This window comes from Mesoplodon bidens (assembly GCF_964165515.1).
Source record: "Mesoplodon bidens genome assembly, chromosome: 13".
Lineage (NCBI taxonomy): Eukaryota > Metazoa > Chordata > Mammalia > Artiodactyla > Ziphiidae > Mesoplodon > Mesoplodon bidens.
In genome coordinates, this window is record NC_138169.1 from 63,737,192 (window position 1) to 63,758,623 (window position 21,432).

General features: G+C 41.8%; 1 long non-coding RNA gene across 2 annotated transcripts in view; it reads left to right on the plus strand.

The window, feature by feature from the left end:
- The window catches only part of LOC308626964, a 70,281-nt gene that overhangs the window by 40,092 nt on the left and 8,757 nt on the right, over window positions 1-21,432 (plus strand). The window contains exon 3 of one of the 2 annotated variants that reach the window (XR_014017332.1): window positions 12,208-12,342. The exons of the other annotated variant lie outside the window; for it this stretch is intronic. This is a non-coding gene — a long non-coding RNA (uncharacterized lncRNA). The remainder of the gene's footprint in view (window positions 1-12,207; window positions 12,343-21,432) is intronic. 2 annotated transcript variants of the gene reach the window in all.

A 21,432-nucleotide genomic window follows, 5' to 3' on the forward strand; every position in this document is an offset into this window, starting at 1 on the left:
TTCCAAAATTATGTTGAATAATAGTGGTGAGAGTGGACATCCTTGTCTTTGTCCTGATCTTAAAGGAAATGCTTTCAGTTTTTCACCATTGAAAATGATGTTTGCTGTGGGTTTGTTGTATATGACCTTTATTATGTTGAGGTAGTTTCCCTCTGTGCCCACTTTCTGGAGAGTTTTTTACCATAAATGGGTGGTGAATTTTGTCAAAAGCTTTTTCTGCATCCATTGAGATGATCATATGGTTTTTATTCTTCAGTTTGTTCATGTGGTGTATCACATTGATTGATTTGTGTATATTGAAGAATCCTTGCATCCCTAAGATAAATCCCCCTTGATCATGGTGTATGATCCTTTTAATGTGTTGTTGGATTCTGTTTGCTAGTGTTTTGTTGAGGATTTTTGCATCTATATTCATCTGTGGTATTGGTCTGTAATTTTCTTTTTTTGTAGTATCTGTGTCTGGTTTTGGTATCAGGGTGATGGTGGGCTCATAGAATGAGTTTGAGAGTATTCCTTCCTCTGCAATTTTTGGGAAGAGTTTGAGAAGAATCAGTGTTAGCTCATCTCTACATGTTTGATAGAATTCACCTGTGAAGCCATCTGGTCCTGGGCTTGTGTTTTGGTAGATTTTAAATCACAATTTCAATTTCATTACTTGTGATTGGTCTGTTCATATTTTCTATTTCTTCCTGGTTCAGTCTTGGAAGGTTATACCTTTCTAAGAATTTGTCCATTTCTTCCAGGTTGTCCATTTTATTGGCATAGAGTTGCATGTAGTAGTCTCTTAGGATGCTTTGTATTTCTGCAGTGCCTGTTGTAGCTTCTCCTTTTTCATTTCTAATTTTATTGATTTGAGTCCTCTCCCTCTTTTGCTTGATGAGTTTGGCTAATGGCTTATCAACTTTATCTTCTCAAAGAACCAGCTTTTAGTGTTATTGATCTTTGCAATTTTTTTCTTTGTTTCTGTTTCATTTATTTCTGCTCTGATCTTTATGGTTTCTTTCCTTCTACTAACTTTGGGTTTTGTTTGTTCTTCTTACTCTTGTTCCTTTAGGTGTAAGATTAGATTGTTTATTTGAGATGTTTGTTGTTTCTTGAGGTAACATTATATTGCTATCAACTTCCCTCTTAGAACTGCTTTTGCTGCATCCCATAGGTTTTAGACCATCGTGTTTTCATTGTCATTTGTCTCTAGGTATTTTTTGATTTCCTCTTTGGTTTCTTCAGTGATCTCTTGCTTATTTAGTAATGTATTGTTTAGCCTCCATGTGTTTGTGTTTTATACATTTCTTTCCCTGTAATTGATTTCCAATCTCATAGCATTGTGGTCAGAAAAAATGGTTGATATGATTTCAATTTTCTTAAATTTACTGAGGCTTGATTTGTGACTGAAGATGTGATCTATCCTGAAGAATGTTCCTTGCTCCCTTGAGAAGAAAGTGTAATGTGCTGTTTTTGAATGAACAGCTATAAAATGAACAGCTATAAAAGAGGAAATTGACAGTAACACAATAATAGTGGGGGACTTTAACACCTCACTTACACCAATGGACAGATCATCCAGACAGAAAATTAATAAGGAGACACAAGTTTAAATGACACAATAGACCAGATAGGTTTAATTGATATTTATAGGACATTCCATCTGGTCTATTGTGTCATTTAAACTTGTGTCTCCTTATTAATTTTCTGTCTGGATGATCTGTCCATTGGTGTAAGTGAGGTGTTAAAGTCCCCCACTATTACTGTGTTACTGTCGATTTCCTCTTTTATAGCTGTTAGCAGTTGCCTTATGTATTGTGGTGCCCCTATGTTGGGTGCGTATATATTTATAATTGTTATATCTTCTTGGATTAATCCCTTGATCATTATGTAGTGTCCTTCATTGTCTCTTGTAACATTCTTTATTTTAAAGTCTATTTTTTTTTTTTTTTTTTTTTTTTGCTGTACGCGGGCCTCTCACTGCTGTGGCCTCTCCCGTTGCGGAGCACAGGCTCCGGACACACAGGCTCCGCGGCCATGGCTCGCGGGCCCAGCCGCTCCGCGGCATGTGGGATTTTCCGGGATAGGGGCACGAACCCGTGTCCCCTGCATCGGCAGGCGGACTCTCAACCACTGCGCCACCAGGGAAGCCCTAAAGTCTATTTTATCTGATATGAGTATAGCTACTCCAGCTTTCTTTTGATTTCCATTTGCATGGAATATCTTTTTCCATCCCCTCACTTTCAGTCTGTATGTGTCCCTAGGTCTAAAGTAGGTCTCTTGTAGACAGTGTATATGTGGCTCTTGTTTTTTGTATCCATTCAGTGAGCCTGTATCTTTTGGTTGGAGCATTTAATCCATTCACTTTTAACATAATTATCAATATGTATGTTCCTATTCCCATTTTCTTAATTGTTATGGGTTTGTTTTTGTAGGTCCTTTTCTTGTCTTATATTTCCAAGTTAGAGAAGTTCCTTTAGTGTTTGTTGTATAGCTGGTTTGGTGGTGCTGAATTCTCTTAGCTTTTGCTTGTCTGTAAAGCTTCTGATTTCTCCATCAAATCTGAATGAGATCCTTGCTGGGTAGAGTAATCTTGGTTGTAGGTTCGTCCCTTTCATCACTTTAAATATATCATGCCAATCCCTTCTGGCTTGTAGAGTTTCTGCTGAGAAATCAGCTGTTAACCTTATGGGAGTTCCCTTGTATGTTATTTGTCTTTTTTCCTTGTTGCTTTCAGTAATTTTTCTTTGTCTTTAATTTTTGTCAATTTGACTACTATGTGTCTCCACATGTTTGTCCTTGGGTTTATCCTGCCTGGGACTCTCTGTGCTTCCTGGACTTGGGTGGCTACTTCCTTTCCCATGTTACGGGAGTTTTCAACTACAATCTCTTTAAATATTTTCTCGGGTCCTTTCTACCTCTCTTCTCCTTCTGGGACCCCTATAATCCAAATGTTGTTGTGTTTAATGTTGTCCCAGAGGTTTCTTAGGCTGTCTTTATTTCTTTTCATTCTTTTTTCTTTATTCTGTTCTGCAGCAGTGAATTCCACCATTCTGTCTTCCAGGTTACTTATCCGTTCTTCTGCCTCAGTTATTCTGCTATTGATTCCTTGTAGTGTATTTTTCATTTCAGTTATTGTATTGCTCATCTCTGTTTGTTTGTTCTTTAATTCTTCTAGGTGTTTGTTCTGTAATTCTTCTAGGTGTTTGTTAAACATTTCTTGCATATTCTCGATCTTTGCCTCTATTCTTTTTCTGAGGTCCTGGATCCTCTTCACTATCATTCTGAATTCTTTTTCTGGAACATTTCCTACCTCAACTTCATTTAGTTGTTTTTCTGGGGTTTTATCTTGTTCCTTCATCTGGTACATAGCTCTCTTCCTTTTCATCTTGTGTATCTTTCTGTGAATGTGGTTTTTATTCCACAGGCTGCACGATTGTAGTTCTTGCTTCTGCTGTCTGCCCTCTGGTGAATGAGGCTCTCTAAGAGGCTTGTGCAAGTTTCCTGATGGGAGACTTAAATTTTCTGAGGCTTGACTTATGACCCAAGATGTGATCTATCCTGGAGAATGTTTCATGTGCACTGGAGAAGAAAGTGTATTCTGCCACTTTCGGGTGGAATGTTCTATAGATATCAGTTAAATCTATCTGGTCTATTGTGTTATTTATAGCTTGTGTTTCCTTATTTATTTTCTGTTTGGATGATCTGTCCCTTGGTGTGAATGGGACGTTAAAGTCCCCTACTATTATTGTGTTACTGTTGATTTCCCCTTTCATGGTTGTTAGCATTTGCCTTATGTGTTGAGGTGCTCCTATGTTGGGTGCATGAATATTTATAATTGTTATATCTTCTTCTTGGATTGATCCCTTGGTCATTTTGTAGTGTCCTTCCTTATGTGTTGTAACAGTCTTTATTTTAAAGTCTATTATATCTGATACGAGTATTGATACTCCAGCTTTCATTTGATTTCCATTTGCATGGAATATCTTTTTCCATCCCTTCACTTTCAGTCTGTATGTGTCCCTAGGTCTGAAGTGGGCGTCTTGTAGACAGCATATAGATGGGTTTTGTTTTTGTATCCATTCAGCCAGTCTGTGTCTTTTGGTTGGGGCATTTATTCCATTTACATTCAAGGTTATTGTCAATATGTATGTTCCTCTTACCATTTTCTTAATTGTTTTGGTTTTGTTTTAGTGGGTCTTTTTCTTCCCTTGTTTTTACCACCTAGAGAAGTTTCTTTAGCATTTGTTGTAAAGCTGGTTTTGTGGTGCTGAATTCTCTTAGCTTTTGCTTATCTGAAATGCTTTTGATTTCTCCATCGAATCTGAATGAGATCTTTGCTGGGTAGATTAATCTTGGTTTTAGGTTTTTCTCTTTCATCACTTTAAGTACATCCTGCCACTCCCTTCTGGCCTGCAGAATTTCTGCTGAAAAATCAGCTGATATCCTTATGGGGATTCCTTTGTATGTTATTTTTTTTTTTCCCTTGCTGCTTTTAATATTTTTTCTTTGAACTTAGTTTTTGTTAGCTTGGTTAATATGTGTCTTAGTGTGTTTTTCCTAGGGTTTATCCTGTATGGGACTCTGTGCTTCCTGGACTTGGGTGATTATTTCCTTTCCCATGTTAGGGAAGTTTTTGACTATAATCTCTTCAAATATTTCCTCAGACCCTTTCTTTTTCTTTTCTTCTTCTGGGACCCCTGTAATTCGAAATTTGGTGCATTTAGTGTTGTCCCAGAGGTCTCTGAGATTGTCTTCAATTCTTTTCATTCTTTTTTCTTTATTCTGGTCCTTAGCAGTTATTTCCACCCTTTTGTCTTCCAGCTCACTTATTTGTTCTTCTTCCTCATTTATTCTGTTATTGATTCCTTCTAATGTATATTTCCTTTCAGTTATTGTGTTGTTCATGTCTGTTTGTTTGTTCTTTGGCTCCTCTAAATCTTTGTTAAACATTTCTTGTATTTTCTCACTCCATGCCTCCATTCTATTTCTGAGATTCTGGATCATCTTTCTGTCATAACTCTGAATTATTTTTCAGGTAGATTGCCTATTTCCTCTTCATTTATTTGGTCTTGTAAGTTTTTACCTTGCTCCTTCACCTGTGACATATATTTTTCCCTCTCATTTTTTTTTTCTTTTTTTTGATGGGTGGGATTGTGTTCCTGTCTTACTGGTTGTTTGGCCTGAGGCTTCCAACACTGGAGTTTGTCAGCTGTTGGGTAGAGCTGGGTCTTTGTGCTGAGATGAAGACCTCTGGGAAACTTCACACTGATGAATATTCCCTGGGGTCTGAGGTTCTCTGTTAGTCCAGTGGTTTGGACTAGGAGCTCCCACCACAGGAACTTCGGCCCAACCCCCAGCTCGTGGACCAAGATCCTGTAAGCTGCGTGGGTTGGCAAAAAAAAAAGAATAAAAAAAAATGGAGAACAATAACAAATAATAAAAAATAAAGTTAGACTGGGAAACGATTCACTTGGGGGTTCCTCCTCTCTCTTTGGGCATCCAGGTTCCCCACCAGTGTCTGGCAGGTGCCCTATTTGTGGGGAGATGCAAACTCCATGTCTTCCCACACTACCATATTGACTCCGCCCCTCCACATCCTGTATTTTTATTTGCTGAAACTGGCAGTCTATTTATTTATTTATTTATTTATATTTTTTAATTGAAATATAGTTGATTTACAGTGTTTTAAGTGTACAACAAAGTGATTCAATTATATATATATAAAAAATAAATATATGTATTTTTTTCATATTCTTTTCCATTATACGTTATTACAAGATATTGAATATAGTTCCCTGTGCTCTACAGTAGGTCCTTGTTGTTTTAAAAGTGGCAGTCTTAATGTGATGTCACTTACTCCAGTACCTGACACCAATATATTTAGTAGTACCTGACACCCAGTATATACAGTAGGCAACCAAAAAATATGTTAAATTTAACTTTAAGCTGTTTAACTCTATAGTGGGGAAAGAGGAATAAACCTAAAGGTAGGAGGAGTTATAAAGTGTAATAAAGAATTTGGCCCTTGATATCATTGACAGTTTCCTTTTCAGGAGTAAAGACATTTCCTGCCAAGTGCAAAATTTGTGTTTAAATAAGTCCTCCTTCATTATTAGAAATGTTCCTGGAATAACGCTGATGGGCTTCTGGATTATGGCGGTCCTTCAAGATGAACAATGGGCATAGTTCTGGGGTTAGTGTACCATAAGGGAGATGCTATGCACAGTTTTGCTCCAGGGAATGTAATTTAAATATTCTTTTTTTCTCTTTCTTCTTTGTAGTCTGTGGAGTTTTAAAAATCTGGGTGACCACTTGTAGAAAAAATTTGGTACTAAAGCAGCCTAAGAACCATGCAGTTTGGTTCCCTATCCTGACTCCCATCTGAGCCCTCTTGGGAGTCTGAATCATCCCCCCACCACCCCACTTCTGGCCACCCCAAGGGCCCAGATCCAGATCCCAGGATCATGCTTCCTGACCCTCTGTAGGAGGGGAGTCAGGGTACTTCCAGCCCTAGGTGATATGGCTGCGTCTAGATGTGCTTAACAAATTGCCTGTTCACTCAATTACATTTTATTTAATCATCTGTAATCATATAAATTATGCCTGATGGTAGTAAATGTTCATGTCAGTTCTTAATTACAGATTGATTAATTGGCTGGGGTGATCTGTATTACTACTTATATAAGAATATATGAAGATGATGATAAATTAGGGCTGGCGATGCTGAGCCCAGGAACATGGAACATTTCCAATTGTATCCCACTTTTTGGGGATGGGGAAGCCATTCCCCCTTCCCAGTCTTATTCATGTCAGATGCCTCCAGGAGGGTTTGCATTCTATTGATTGGTTGATTTTGGTAACATCTGAGTCAATAAATATTTATTATTATTTAGTTAGTGTGTGTGTGTGTGTGTGTATGTGTAAATTTTTTTGCCATGCAGTGCTTTTCTTTTTGGCTGTTGGCAGAGATGAATAATGACAAGCTCATTAAGTTCAGTTGAGCTCATTACAGCCTGCTGGGCCCAGAAACTTTCCAAGGCTGGATTTGGCCTGGAGAGCAGGAATCCAGAGAATGAAGAGTTGGGGGGGGTGGTGGGATTTTAGCAGTGCCTATGGAATCATTCCCTATTAGGTGATTTCCTTTTTGTTTCCTTGAAAGATAGTATGTCCAATGATCCAGAATATACCTTGAAATTTTTCTCTAGTAACATCAGACCTTTGTGGATGTCTTTAAGGCAACTCGCCTTGGATGTGTAATTATTAGTTCTCAGCTTTTGAGAGCAAAACCTAATTAGAATGTACTCCCCTTCCATCATCCTTGCTTCCCCCTCTCACTCATACCTGAGGATACAGGTAAAGATGAGGTAACATGAGGTAAGGTGGAGAATCTTATAATCCAGGAGTGGACTCTGGTTTTAGAGAAGGAGCTTGTGACTTTATCCCAGGATCCTTGCTTTCTGAGAAGTGATGGGCAGAGGAAGAATTGCAGAAAAGCCTATGCTCTGAAGACCCAGCATCCCAGGAGGTTGTTACTAGAGAAGAGCATCCCCTTGACAAACAAGCTACAATAGGAGCTCCTTCCATTTACTTTATTGCTGAAGTTATCCAGCTGACTTTTTCTCAGGTCCCACTGGCCAAGATTGGCTGGTATGTGCACCCTAAATCAATCATTGTCAAGGGGATTGAGACAATTTGGATTGGTCCAGACCAATCATGATTGACTCTCTGGTGGTCTGGAGAGGAGGATCACCTTTCCTGAATATATGGCCTGGTAGAGGGTGAAGCTTGAAATAAACTGAGGCTCTGCCAGCCACCAAGAAGGAGTGTATGTGTGAGTGTTGAGTGTGTGTGTAGGATTAGGGGCAATTGGCTGTTCCAGGAAAATCACATGAAGACCCTGAAATGCAGGAACCCCGAATCTCCCATATCAGATCCATAGGAATGAAGATTCAAGTGCTTCAGAAGAAAAACACAATAAATAAGGCATATACTACAATATGACTTGGCTTTTCTTCAGTTCTTCTCATTTTGTTCTTCATAATAATACCTTGCAGTTATAGACGGCTATCACAACTTTATTCTGCACATTACCTGGAGGTGTCAGATGGTTAATCTATTAAAGAAACCATGCTAGTGTGTGTGATGTAGGTGGGACATGTGGAGGACACTGTTAGTAATCTACCCAGTGTTCATTCTCCCAGTTCTTTCTTTCAAGTTGAACCCTGGTTGACACCATCCCCAGCGTCTGAGGAGGATTCCCATGACTCTGAGCCAATTGGCATCTGGCAGTCCCTTGGTGGCGGTTACAGGTTCAAGGATGGGCAAGTTGACTTAATCATTATGAAGGCAAAAACTGGAGTCCTGCTTGGGGAAGAAGTTCTTCTTGCTCTCCTGCTGGGTGGGAACAAGGAAGTATATAGCCTTGACTGCCACTGGCAGCCATGTTGTGAACATGAGGGGCGCAAGCATTGAATAGAATGAGAGCTGAGAGAGGGGAAGAAAGTAGGGCCTCAGTGGCATCACTGAGCCAAACCTGGAGCCTCTGACCTTGCTAAGTAATATGACAACTTTCCTTATGACTTAAGCCAGTGCGAATTGAGGCTTTTGGTTACTTGCAGCTGAAAGCATCCCCTTACTAAAACAGGCATCCATTATTATTTTCTTTTACAAATGAAGAAACTGAACAAGAGAAAGTGAGCTGTAAGGCAGTAAGTGAGCTGCCTCAGGTCTTACAGCCAAGAGAGCGAAGGAAGAATAGAAGCCCAGTCTTTCACTCCAAGGTGGCTTTTTTCCCCCACCTAATTCCCTCCTATAATGGGGATTACTTCTCAGTGATCACAGTTATCTTGAATTGATCTGGTGAGGCTGAGGGGAAGGGTGAAATGTTTCCTAGGAGTCCCAGTAGGGTGGGGCTGAGAAATCTAATTCCCCCTGGGTTGGCCGCTGGCTGCCATCTGGATGAGATAATTATTACCCTGCCCTGTCTTTGTTTAACTGGCTCTGTAGTGAGAACAATGGATTCCAATGAATTGTGCTGGTAAATAATATCTTCTGCTTCCTGGGGGAAACTTACAAAACAAAGGATGAGGGTGCCCTCCCAAGAGGGAGGGAATAGGATGGAGAAGGAGAATAGACTCAAGAGCCATGGCAACAGTACCTCTGAGGTTGGTCAAGGGGAAAGGTCAGGCTCATGCAGACCTAGCATCTAGACCACTGACAGATCCTGTCCTTTAGGGCTACACTACTTCATTCCCCAACCACAGCCTGGGTGATTCCACAGGGAGCTCAGTAGCTGAAATGGCTCCTCAGAGTTGTCCTACATTGTGTTGAGGTAGCCTGGACTTTATATACTTGCCTTCATTAGTCACTGGATGTAGGATGCCCCTGGAAGTATGTGACTTGAGCAAAGCAGTTCTTTGCAGCTGAAGCAGTCCTGAAAAGCTGAGAGCTGACCACTGACGACACTCTGGGCAGCTGGAGGCACCAGCACTTGAAAAAGGATCTGGGCAGTGTGTCTCTGTGTCCATCACACCTGCCCCCAACATCACCTAGTGAGAATCTCCCATCCTTGAATCCTTCTCCTCTGGGGGTCGTGACTCCATTTTCTTTCCCATTCATGAGGACATCACAGGAGAAGGAGTGTCTAAACAGATAGACTCTGTTGCAGCATCTCATTCCATGGTTCCTGCCTGCTGTGAGCCCAGGTGGTGGTGGTGATGCTCAGAAACTGGCAGCCCAACCTTAAGGCTTAGGGGCCACCTCTCAGCTTTAGAAGAAGGACTTATCAAGGGGGGAGGCAGTTCTGGCCTTTAAGTGTAGATAGCTGGAATGAGTGCTGACTGAGACCAAAAGTGGAACCTGACCCCAGTGTGATGTGAATCGGTTGCAAAGCCTGACTTTGCCTGTTTTTCTGCATCCGTAGAAATCAGATAACATCTCCTTTTCTTTTTGTATGAGATTTTGCGAAGGGGAATATAGTAACAGTGTAAAAACCAAAACTTAAAAAATCTGCAGAACTGTGGGATAGTGCCACTAACATGTTTGAGAGGCGGCTGATGGACTGTGTAAAAGCCATACCCCGTGTACCATGGCCCCATCCTGGAAAAGACAAATGCAAAATGCAAAGCATTTGAATCAGGGCAAATGACTTTCCCTGGGCACCAATTGCCCCTGAAGGAGAACCCTATGCCTTCTTCCCTAGAAGGTCCAGCTCAAATCTCACCTCTCTGCTGCTCAGTGATGGGTTGCTTCTTTGATCTGCTTGCCTTGCCTTGAGTTTACTCCGTTCACACTTGCCATGGTGGTCTTCCAAAAGTCTGGGTTTGGTGTGTAACCCTGGCGAGCCGGTCAGCTCTTGGATGGCACGGGTTGTCTTTCTTCTCTTTCTTGTCTGGAACCTGCCTAACTCAGGGTTGGACAGACAGGGCTTTGGGTAGCTGAGTTGTTCTCTGACTGCAGCCCACAGTTACAAGGAGCCCATAGTGTAAGTGCCTGTGGGTGTCCAGAGTGGGCTGAGAGATGTGCATGGCAGGTCATGGACTTACAGACTCATAGTATGTCAGCACTGGAAGAGACTTTAGTGATTATTTGTCATATGTCCTGCCACTTCTCTCCCCTTTTCCACCTATTAAATATTCAACAAATATTTTTGGAGTACCTTAAAGATGCCAGGCCCTGTTCTGGGGGCAGGAGGTATAACATTGAACAAAATCCCTGGCCTTGTAGAATTTTTATGCTGGTTGGCACATAATAAACAAACGAGGCAAGAAAATACATATTGTGTCAGCTGGTGGCAACTGTGCAAAGAAAAATCAAGCAGATAAGGGGAAGAGAGAGTACCAGAGATGGAGAAGGGGCAGGGGGTGATATTTTAAATAAGATGATCAGGGAAGGTGACATTTGAGTAGAGTTCTGAAACAGGTGAAGGAGCAACCATGTGGATGTATGAAAGAAGAGCATTTGTCTCTGGGGATGTGAACAGCATGTGCAAAGGCCCTGAGGTGAGTGCTTGCTCTTAAGCTTGAGGTGTGGCAAGGAGACCAGGGGCAGGAGTGGTAGGTGGGAGGTAAGCAGAGAGGTAGTGGGGTGGGGATGGGAGTGGCACACACCGCAGAGAGCTTCTCGGGCCTTCACAAGGACTCTGACCTTTGCTTTGACTGAGGCGGGGAGCCATCGCAGGGCTCTGAGCTGAGGAGCACCATGATCTAACTTGGGCTTAAAAGGATCCCTCTGGCTGGTGAGTGAATAGACCCCAGGAGGCAAAATGTGGAGGAAGGGAGATGTAAGTGGTTCATGTAGTCATCCAGGCAAAGGGTGAGAGTGGCTTGGACCAGCTGGCAGCAGTGAGGTGGTGAGAAGTGGATGGGTGCTGAAGCACCTTTTTTTTTGTAAGTTTTTTGGCCACGCTGTGGGGCATCTAGGATCTTAGCTCCCAGACCAGGGATGGAACCTGTGCCTCCTGCAGTGGAAGTAGAGGGAGTCTTAACCACAGGACTGCCAGGGAAGTCCCTGGAAGCATCTTGAAGGTAAAGTCAGGAGTTCATGACAGATGAGGAAACTGGTCCAGAGAGTGATTTGGACCAAAAAGGAGTGATTTACCTAAAGTTGTACAGCTAAGTGACAGACCAGGACCAGAATAGCCAGTTTTAACTGACGTCTGTGTCTGAACCATGCTTCCCCTTGTGCTTCATGTGTCTTTCAGCTTATGGGTGTGAGCTGTGTGTGGCTGTGTGTGTGTGAGTCTGAGTGTGTGCTAGTGTGTTCTTGCCTCCATGGGTATGGGGGGAGGGGGCAGCTGTGCTGGGGCAAGTGACAGCAACGGGAGAGGAGTGGGCAGGGGGCATTTCAGCTGACTGCCTCTTCCCATATCCGTCCTGCTCATGCCTCCTGGCACCTTCAAGCCCACCTTCTTCCATGCAGGCTCTGCCGATCCCTGGTCCTGGCTAATCTGCTTTCATAAAGCATCCCTTCCCCCATCCTCTCTGACAATGGAGAGGAAAGATTGAACGCTTAGGCCACCATTCTGACTCCTCTTTTTTTTTTCACATGTAGTTCTCTTGGTCCAAGTCCCAGCTGACCAGCTCTGTGACTGGACATCTCTCTGTGGCTTAAGCTGAGATGGGGACTTGATGGAGTGGCAGATGGGGTAGGAGGGAGAGGACGGCTCACACAAGACCGTGGGCAGGAAGACTGACCTGGTGACATGCCTTTGTGTGTCTCCAGGAGGAAGTGGACACAAAAACATCACTTGGGAGAGATACCCATGACACCAGAAAAGAAAAGGGATTCCCACTAGAACGCTGAAAAGAACCCACTGGGCTGTCCCGAGGCCTGGGATTCCTCCTCGTGGTTTTGTGGGTGGGTGTCCCTGATTCTGGCACCAGCTAGCTGTGACGTGGGGTCAGGAATTGCTTCCCTTGGTTAGCTGTCTTAGATATATGCTATCCAGGAACTCATACAGGACTTTAGTAAGTCGTTTCATATTTTAGCATGAACTTCATCTTTGGGTATTGACTGCACAAAGATGCAAGTGTCAGTTCCCAGTTATCATCCACCTGCCAGAATGGACACCATAAAGGACTTTTCACTTGTTTGCCCCAAACCACTTCTTCCTAACAGGGTCCATTACAATTACCTGGGAGCTCTAAAAAATTAATTTTATATAATATGAAAAAATGTAAAAAGCTATACAGTGACACACCTTCCCTATCCCCCATAGTGCATTTCTCCTCACTGTGTTAGCACTGTTAGTGGCTCTGTGGTACCCTCTCAGAGTTTCTCATAAAAGCAAATATTAAAATAGATTTTTATTTTCTTTCACCCAGTTTTGTACAAAATATAGCATACTGTACACATTGTTCCACATTTCACTTTTTTCCTTAATATATTTTGGATTTTTTTTTTCTTTGCGGTACGCGGGCCTCTCACTGCTGTGGCCTCTCCCGTTGTGGAGCACAGGCTCCGGACGCGCAGGCTCAGCGGCCATGGCTGACGGGCCCAGCCGCTCCACGGCATGTGGGATCTTCCCGGACCGGGGCAAGAACCCTTGTTGCCTGCATCGGCAGGCGGGCTCTCAACCACTGCGCCACCAGGGAAGCCCTACCACTGCAAGTTATAGATGTATGGGGGGAGAATTCAAGAAATTCAGATTCTCAGACTCTACCCTAGGCTGATTGAATCTGAACTTCTCAGAGACTTACATTTTTAGAAAACTCTCCAGGTGATTATAATGTAGACAAAACTCTTAACTAGTTGTCTAACCTACATAAACCATTTTGGTCACTAGGATGGCGTCCTTCCTCTGCCTTTCCTGAACAATTGTGGTAGGCTGAAAAATGGCCCTCCAAGATATGGTCACTTCCCAGCCCCTGGGACGTGTGAATATTACTCAAGATGGCAAAGATGTGACTGAGTTCAGGATCTCGAGCTGGGGTGATTATCCTGGATTATCCAGATAAGCCCTAAATGCAATCACAGGTATCCTTATGAGAGAGGGGCAGAGGGAGATTGCAGACAGACACGGAGGAGACCACGTGACGATGGAGGCAGAGGTTGGAGTGATGCAGCCACAAGCCAAGGAGCACTGGCCGCCACTAGAAGTGGGAAGAGGCAAGAAACAGATTCTCCTTTAGAATCTCTGGGGGAAGCGTGGCCCTGCTGACCCCTTGATTTCTGTCCCGTGCCTCTGCTGTCATACTTCTGGCCTCTAGAAGGGTGAGAGGATGAACGTGTGCTGTTTGGAACACTAAGTTTGTGGTAATTTGTTCCAGCAGCCTCAGGAAATGAACACAAGCATCTACACACGTTTCTGCTGCTAGAGAGCCTTTGCTTAGCGTCTTCCTCCTAGAGGAAGGGACACCTAGAGTCCTTTTCCTCCTTCTCTGTGCCTGTTGGTATTCTTCTAGTCTTTAAAGCTGACCAAACTCTTACCTCCTCCATGAAGGATTCCTGGACAGCCCATCTCTGACCTGCTATAAGGTCTATTGTTGGTCCCCATAAATGGTCTCGTATTTTCAGTTAAGCTCTTGTGTGGGTCTGGGTTTCCTCTGGAGACTGTATGCTGCCTGTGGCAGGGATCTTTCTTGTTGTTGTTCTAAAGCCTGCATGGTGAGGTATTACTTATGGTTCTAGGTAGTTTCACTGTAAGAATCTTTGCCGTGGGCAGTTTAAACGGAGGCAGTTTCACTGAACATTTGGCCATAAGACAGTTTTGCCAGGAAAGATAAAATAATGAAAATAAAATAAAGAGGGACATTAAAAAGAATATAATGAAACACAAAAAATTAGTAACAAAACTTTTAAAAGATTTTATTGTCAAAAAATGAAAATACAAAAATATTTGAATACATTTAGAATGCGTGTAGATTCATGGCTAAAGTTGTGTTTGGGTACATCTTAGAGAAAGCGACAATACTTCCTTTCTCAAAGTCAGTCATTAAGAATTTAGGATCTAATGTTGGATGTAAATTCTTCACAATGTTAAAAAATTTGCTGAAACTGCCTCCAGCTTTCCCTGGAAGTAAAACAAACAGATGAGGGATGCTACTTCTTATCAATACATGTAATATATATAACTGGTCATACATATCTGGACTATATTTCAATGTTCCATTACATGCCCGGTCCTTGTATTTCATTAAGTCATGTAAGCCAGATTCTGCACCAAAAACCAAAATTCTGTCTACATCATGTTCTCCACTGTTAAATAGCAAAATTTTTTTCACATTTTCAAGAAAATTATATTCATCAGGAATCAGGTAAACGTTTCTTTTTGGGGGGGATAGGAGGCGCTTAACTCTTCTTTGGCCTCCAATTGCTAATATTGAGTGACGAATTTGGTACAGACAGCTGCCTTTTAAAATCTGCCATAGTTTGGTGAACTTTTGGTTCTGATGGGTAGGAGAGATGACTGTGCTCATGAAGGATCTTTAAACTGGCAAGTGATTGTTTTCTGGTATAGTATGCAGCTTGGCTTTACACTCTCTTATTTCACACGTCTGGTAAGTTTCCTTATTACCATATTTTCTATCAAGTCGATATACATCTTGACTGGTTTGACCAAACAGTTAACCAATTATTTTAACTTTTACAGCAAAATTGCCTTACTGCCAATTAGTTGTGTGATGAAACTGCTTATGGCAAAGATGTTTCTGGTGAAAATACTGGAAATGACTACTCACAGAGGACTTGGGGGTCACTGGTAACCTGACTGTATATACTCCTCCTCCCTCTCCCTCTCCACTCTGCCATGTAACGTTGGCTTCCTTCTGTTTGTAGAAAATACTCAAGTTAGAAAGTGTTAAGGCTGGATCGTCTACCCCCGAAATTTATACATTGCAGCCCTAATCCTCAGTACCTCGAAATGCGACTGTATTTGGAGAAAGGGCCTTTGAAGAGTTAACTAAGGTAAAATGAGGTCATATGGGTGGGCCCTAATCCAATATGACTGATGTCCTTAAGAGGAGATTAGGACACAGACACACACACAGGAAAGACCACGTGAGGGCACAGGGAGAAGTGGCCATCTGCAGGCCAGGGGGAGAGGCCTCAGGGGAAACCAAAGCTGCCGACACCTTGACCTTGGACTACTGACCTCCAGAACTGTGAGAAAATAAATTTCTGTTGCTTAAGTCTTCCAGGCTGTGGTACTTTGTTACAGCAGTGCTAGCAAACTGGTACAGAAGGGGCCTGCCTACTCTAGGAAGGAATCCCTTTACAGCGTTTCAGAGACCCTTGGCCTGGCTACTGTCAGCAAAGAGGAGCCCACCGCTTCCTGTGGTGGTCCATTCTATTGTTGGACAACGCTAGGTCACATTCAGTTCAGTTCAGTCACATTCAGTGTTTCCTGCATACCTATCTGGTCTTAGAAACTGGTTGAGTGGTGAGGACACAGTTCTTGTCCTCTGGGAATTCACAGCTTGATGGGGACAGGAGAAAAGTCAAGTCAACAGTGATGAGGACTGGACAAGAGATTAACCTAAGTGCAAAGGGAGCCTTGTGGCAGGATCCCTGGCCCATCCTGGGAGGCAGTTGTGAGGGTGACATCGTGGCCCCAGAGGTGGAGATATTCAGTGGCATGTTAAAAAATCTGTATTAGTTTCTGTCGGCTGCAGTAACAAATTACCACTACCCTGTGGCTTAAACAACAGAAATTTATTCTCTCACAGTTCTGGAGGCCAGACGTCCGAAATTAGTTTCTCTGGGCTGACGTGAAGGTGCCAGTAGGGAGGTGTTCCCGTTGGAGGGTCTAGGGATGAATCCCTAGTAAGGTGGGGAGTAAGGTGGATGCAAATTCTATCTCCACCAGTTGCTGCTCTGCGGCCTTGGACCATTTTGAATCTCAGTTTTGTCTTCTGTAAAATGGTGGAAAAGAATCCAACCTTTTAGGATCCAATGAAACCATCTATGTAAAACACCGGTCACAGCGCTCAGCTCCTTGAAGGCACTAAAGAAACGTTAGCTGAATTTTCAAAACATGCTCTGATTTAAATAGTTATGTTTCCCCAATTTCCCCTGGAGCTGCCTCAAGAATTTCACTGTTGAAATTTCCTCAGTAGTGATACATTTGAATAGGTTAAGCATTTTTTTTTTCTCCCCACTAAATAACCTTACCTCTCTTTTCACCTGGGGAGAACTGGGAAGAGGACCACGCTTGAGACCCCCACGGCTTTAATGGCTCCCATTGCTTGTGGGATTAAGCAGAACACTACTCTTTACAGCCTGCCAGCGTTCCAGAGAGGGCAACCCACTGCACTCTCAACAAGTCCTCAGTTTTGGCATCTCTCTGCCTTTGCCCCTGCTGCGTCTTCCTCCTGGAAGACCCTCCGCCCCTCCTCTCCTGTACTCCCTTCCCCATTGCCCTGCCTCTGCTTGTCAAGCCCAGGCTGCCCTCAAGGCCTATGTTCTCCTCTATGAATCTTTCCAGATTGACCCCGAATAATGGGCCACCTTCCGGTTTCTGTCCCCAAGCCCCTCTTAGGCTTCCTGAATGACCATTGCTTTATTCTCCCATGTTAGGTAGTGTAGTCCTGCACCACTAGGTTCATAGTTTCTTGAGAACATGAGCTACATCTCACTCATCTTTATTGCCCTTGTAATTATGATAAGCATAGAGCCTTCCATGCTGGATAAATACTGAGGTGAATCATAACTAAGTGTTCTTCACTTTATGATCATTTTCCTATCACAGGAGAGGCTGGAGCAGGAGAAACGTGCTGGGTGCCTGGGGAAGGGGACAGGGCTGGGGGACAAGGAGAGGTCCACAGAGGCCAAGATGAATGTTGAAGCCCAAGCTTTTGGGCACCACAATCTCGCCAAAGGTGGGATCTGCAAAAATGCAACTGAGAGCCTCACCAAAATCAACCAGGGCCTGGGAGAAAAGAATGTTGGTTGTGTTGTTTACTGTTTCATTACTTCTCTGAAATCTTTGGAAACCCATCAGTGTAATTATCCCAGACTCTCACCAGGGCCTGGAGTTTTTGAGTCCCATGGCTGGCATTATTTGGGCTCAAACTAGAGAAAACATAATTTGCTCTTCCTGTTTGTTTTATTCAAAGTCTACTGAATGGGGTTCATAATCACACTTGGGCTGCACCCCAAGGAGCCTCATGTTTTATAGATCCCGCTTCCTGTGAAGGAGGGAGTGGGTGCAGGACTGGGGAGGTGACTTCCTGTTTCATAAAAGGGGCATGAGGAAGGATAGGAAGATCATAGGTGCACCAAGAAGCGAGGCTTTTGTGGGCAGAGTCAGGGCCGAAGGGGACACCAAAGAGATCGAAGATACACAACCTGTTCCTCAGGAACTTATGCTTGAATCGGGTCCTGACTTGGTTGATCAGCTCCATAGCAGGGATTTATTGGGTGCCGGGTACACACACAAAACTGAGCTAGAACAAACCAGTTTTGACCAAATTATGCTGGTATTCAGTCTCCAGTGCTGCCGCTTGTCCTACTGGGTTGTCTCCTCCCTTTCACTTATTTCCAGGTATCTAGGAGGGTTTCACTTGCATGTAATCCAGGCTGCAGGCCAACCACGTACGTGTCCTTCCAACCTTTAGGCCAGAGCCAAGGCCCTCCCTAAGCAGGCTCCATGCTGCCTCCCTAGTTTATTTCCATGCTCCTTCACTTACTGGCACCGCCTCCTTCCCTGATCTCTACTTTCCTGCCTTGGCTCGTGGTATTCCATTTACTCACTCCTCGCTTCCACTCTTCCTTCCTTTAGCCAAAAATTCTTATGCTAACATTTTCCTCTGGCCTTGACATCATTCCCTGCATCTCTCCTTGTCTAAATCCTTACCCTTCCAGTTCTTTCTTTTGTTTTTTCAATATTTTTTCAATTTTTATTTTCTTTAGATTAAGAATATTTAGTTAAATTCTTAAATATTCTGTTTACAAAAGTTCAAAATTTACTTGGATTCAAAAAAATCCTCCTTCAGCCGCTCTACCAAATTAAGAAAGATTGAGATATGATTGACATATAACATTATATTTTTTTCAGGTGTGCAACGTAATGATTTGATATTTGTATATACTTTGTGAAATGATCACCACAATAATCCTAGTTAACATTTATCCCCACATATAGTTACAATTTTTTGGCTCCTTTTTTTTTTTTTTTTTTTTTTTGCAGTACGCGGGCCTCTCACTGTTGTGTCCTCTCCTGTTGCGGAGCATAGGCTTCGGACGCGCAGGCTCAGCGGCCATGGCTCATGGGCCTAGCCGCTCTGTGGCATGTGGGATCTTCCTGGACCAGGGCATGAACCCGTGTCCCCTGCATCGGCAGGTGGACTCTCAAACACTGCAGCACCAGGGAAGCCCCTCTAATAAGTTTTTGGTAGAGTCTTTAGGATTTCTATACATAATGTTATATCATCTGCAAATAGTGACAGTCTGTCTTTTCCCCTTTCAATTTGGATGCCTTTTATTTCATTTTCTTTTCTGATTGCTGTGGCAAGGACTTCCAATACAATGTTAAATAGAAATGGTGAGAGTGGACATCCTTGTCTTGTTCTTGATCTTAGAGGAAAAGCTTTCAACTTTTCCTCATTGAGTGTGATGTTAGCTGTGGGTTTGTCACAAATGGCCTTTATTATGTTGAGGTATGTTCCCTCTATACCCACTGTGTTGTTGAGAGTTTTAATCATGAATAGATGTCAGATTTTGTCAGATGCTTTTTCTGCATCTATCGAGATGATCGTGCAATTTTACTTTTTCGTTTTGTTAATGCGATGTGTCAAATTGGTTGATCTGTGGTATTGAAACATCCTTGCATTCCTGGGATAAACCCCACTTGATCATGGTGTATGATCCTTTTTATGTGCTGTTGAATTCAGTTTTCTAGTATTTTGTTGGGGACTTTTGCCTCTATGTTCATCAGGGATATTGTTATGTAATTTTCCTTTTTTGGAGTGTCTTTGTCTGACTTTGGTAGCAGAGTGATGCTGGCCTTGTAGAACGAGTTTGGAAGTGTTTTCGCCTCTTTAATCCTTTGAAATAGTTTAAGAAGGATAGGTATCAACTCTTCTTTACATGTTTGGCAGAAATTCCCTGTGAAGCCATTTGGTCCTGGCCCTTTGTTTGTTGGTAATTTTTTGATTACTGATGCAATTTCAATACTGGTGAACAATCTGTTCGTATTTTCTATTTCTTCCTGATTCAGTTCAGGAAGATCATATGTTTTTTTCAGGTTGTCCAATTTGTTGGTGTATAACTGTTCATAATATCCTCTTACGATTGTTTGTACTTCTGTGATATCAATTGTAATTTCTCCTCTTTTATTTCTAATTTTGTTTATTGGGGCCCTGTCTCTTTAAAAAAAAAAAAAAAAGAACCTGGCTAAAGGTTTATCTATTTTGTTTACCTTTAAAAAAAAAATCTCTTAGTTTCATTGAACTTTTCTTTTTCTTTTATCTTCTTTTTTATTGGTCTCTATCTTATTCACTTCTGCTCTGATCTTTATTATTTCCTTTCTTCTGCTGACTTTGGGCTTTGTTCTTTTTCTAATTCTTCTGATGATTGTTTATTTGAGATTATTCTTGTTTATTTAGGTAGGCTTCTATCTCTCTAACTTCCCTCTTAGAAGTGCTTTTGCTACACCTCAGATTTTGGAAAGTTGTATTTTTACAGCTTTTTCTGATTTCCTCTTTGATTTCTTCATGGACCCATTGCTTTTTTAGTAGCAAGTTTAGTCTCCATGTGTCTGTGTTTTTTTCATTTTTCTTCCTGTAATCGATTTCTAATTGTGGCCAGAAAACATGCTTGATATAATTGCAATATTCTTAAATTTATTGAGACTTTTTTTGTGGCCTAGCATGTGATATATCATGGAGAAAATTCCATGTGCACTTGAAAAGAATGTGTATCTGCTGTTTTTAGATGGAATGTCTTGTAGATATCTATTAATGGTGTAATGTGTCATTTAAGGCCACTGTTTCTTTGTTGATTTACGGTCTGGATGATCTCTCCATTGATGTACTGCGGTGTTAAAGTCCCCTACTATTATTGTATTACTGTCAATTTCTCCCTTTATGTCTGTTGATATTGCTTTATACATTTAGGTGCTCCTATATTAGATTCATATATGTTTACAAATGTTGTATCCTCTTCTCAGATTGACCTCTTTAACATTATATAATGCCTTTCTTTGTCTTTTCTTATAGACTTGGTTTTAAAGTGTACTTTGTCTGACATGAGTATTGCTACCCCAGCTTTCTTTTCTTTTCCATTTGCATGGAATATTTTTTCCCAGCCCTTCACTTTCAGTCTGTGTGTCTTTATCTCTGAAATGAGTCTCTTGTAGGCAGCCTATGATTGGTCTTTTAAAACATCGAATCAACCACCCTATGTCTTTTGATTGGAGCATTCAGATCACTTAAACTTAAATTGCTTATTGGTAGGTATGAACTTATTGCCATTTTGTTACTTGTTTTCTGGTTGTTTTTGTAGTTCTTCTCTGTTTTGTCTTTCTTATTTTAGTCAATTCCCTTGTGGTTCATGCTTTTCTTTAGTGTTGTGTTTGAGTTCCTTTCTCTTTAATTTTTGTGTATATATTATAGTTTTTAATTTGTGCTCACCATGGAATTCATATAAGTTGACCTGTAACTATATCTACTTGTTTTAAATTGACAATCATCTAAGTTCAAACACATTTTAAAAGATCTACATTTTAGAATCTCTCCTCCTACAACATTTTATGTTTTTGATGTCATATTTTACATCTTCATGTTTATTCCTTAATATTTTATTGTAGTTATAGTTGGTTTTACAATTTTTGTCTTTAATCCTTTGTATTAGCTTATTTAAGTTGTTGATTCACTGCCTTTACTATGTATTTGCCTCTACCAGTGAGATATTTCCCTTCATGTATTTTCTTATTTCTTGTTATGGATGTTCTTTTTTTTTTTTTGGTCACAGAAGACCCTTTAACATTCCTTGTAAGGTTGGTTTAGT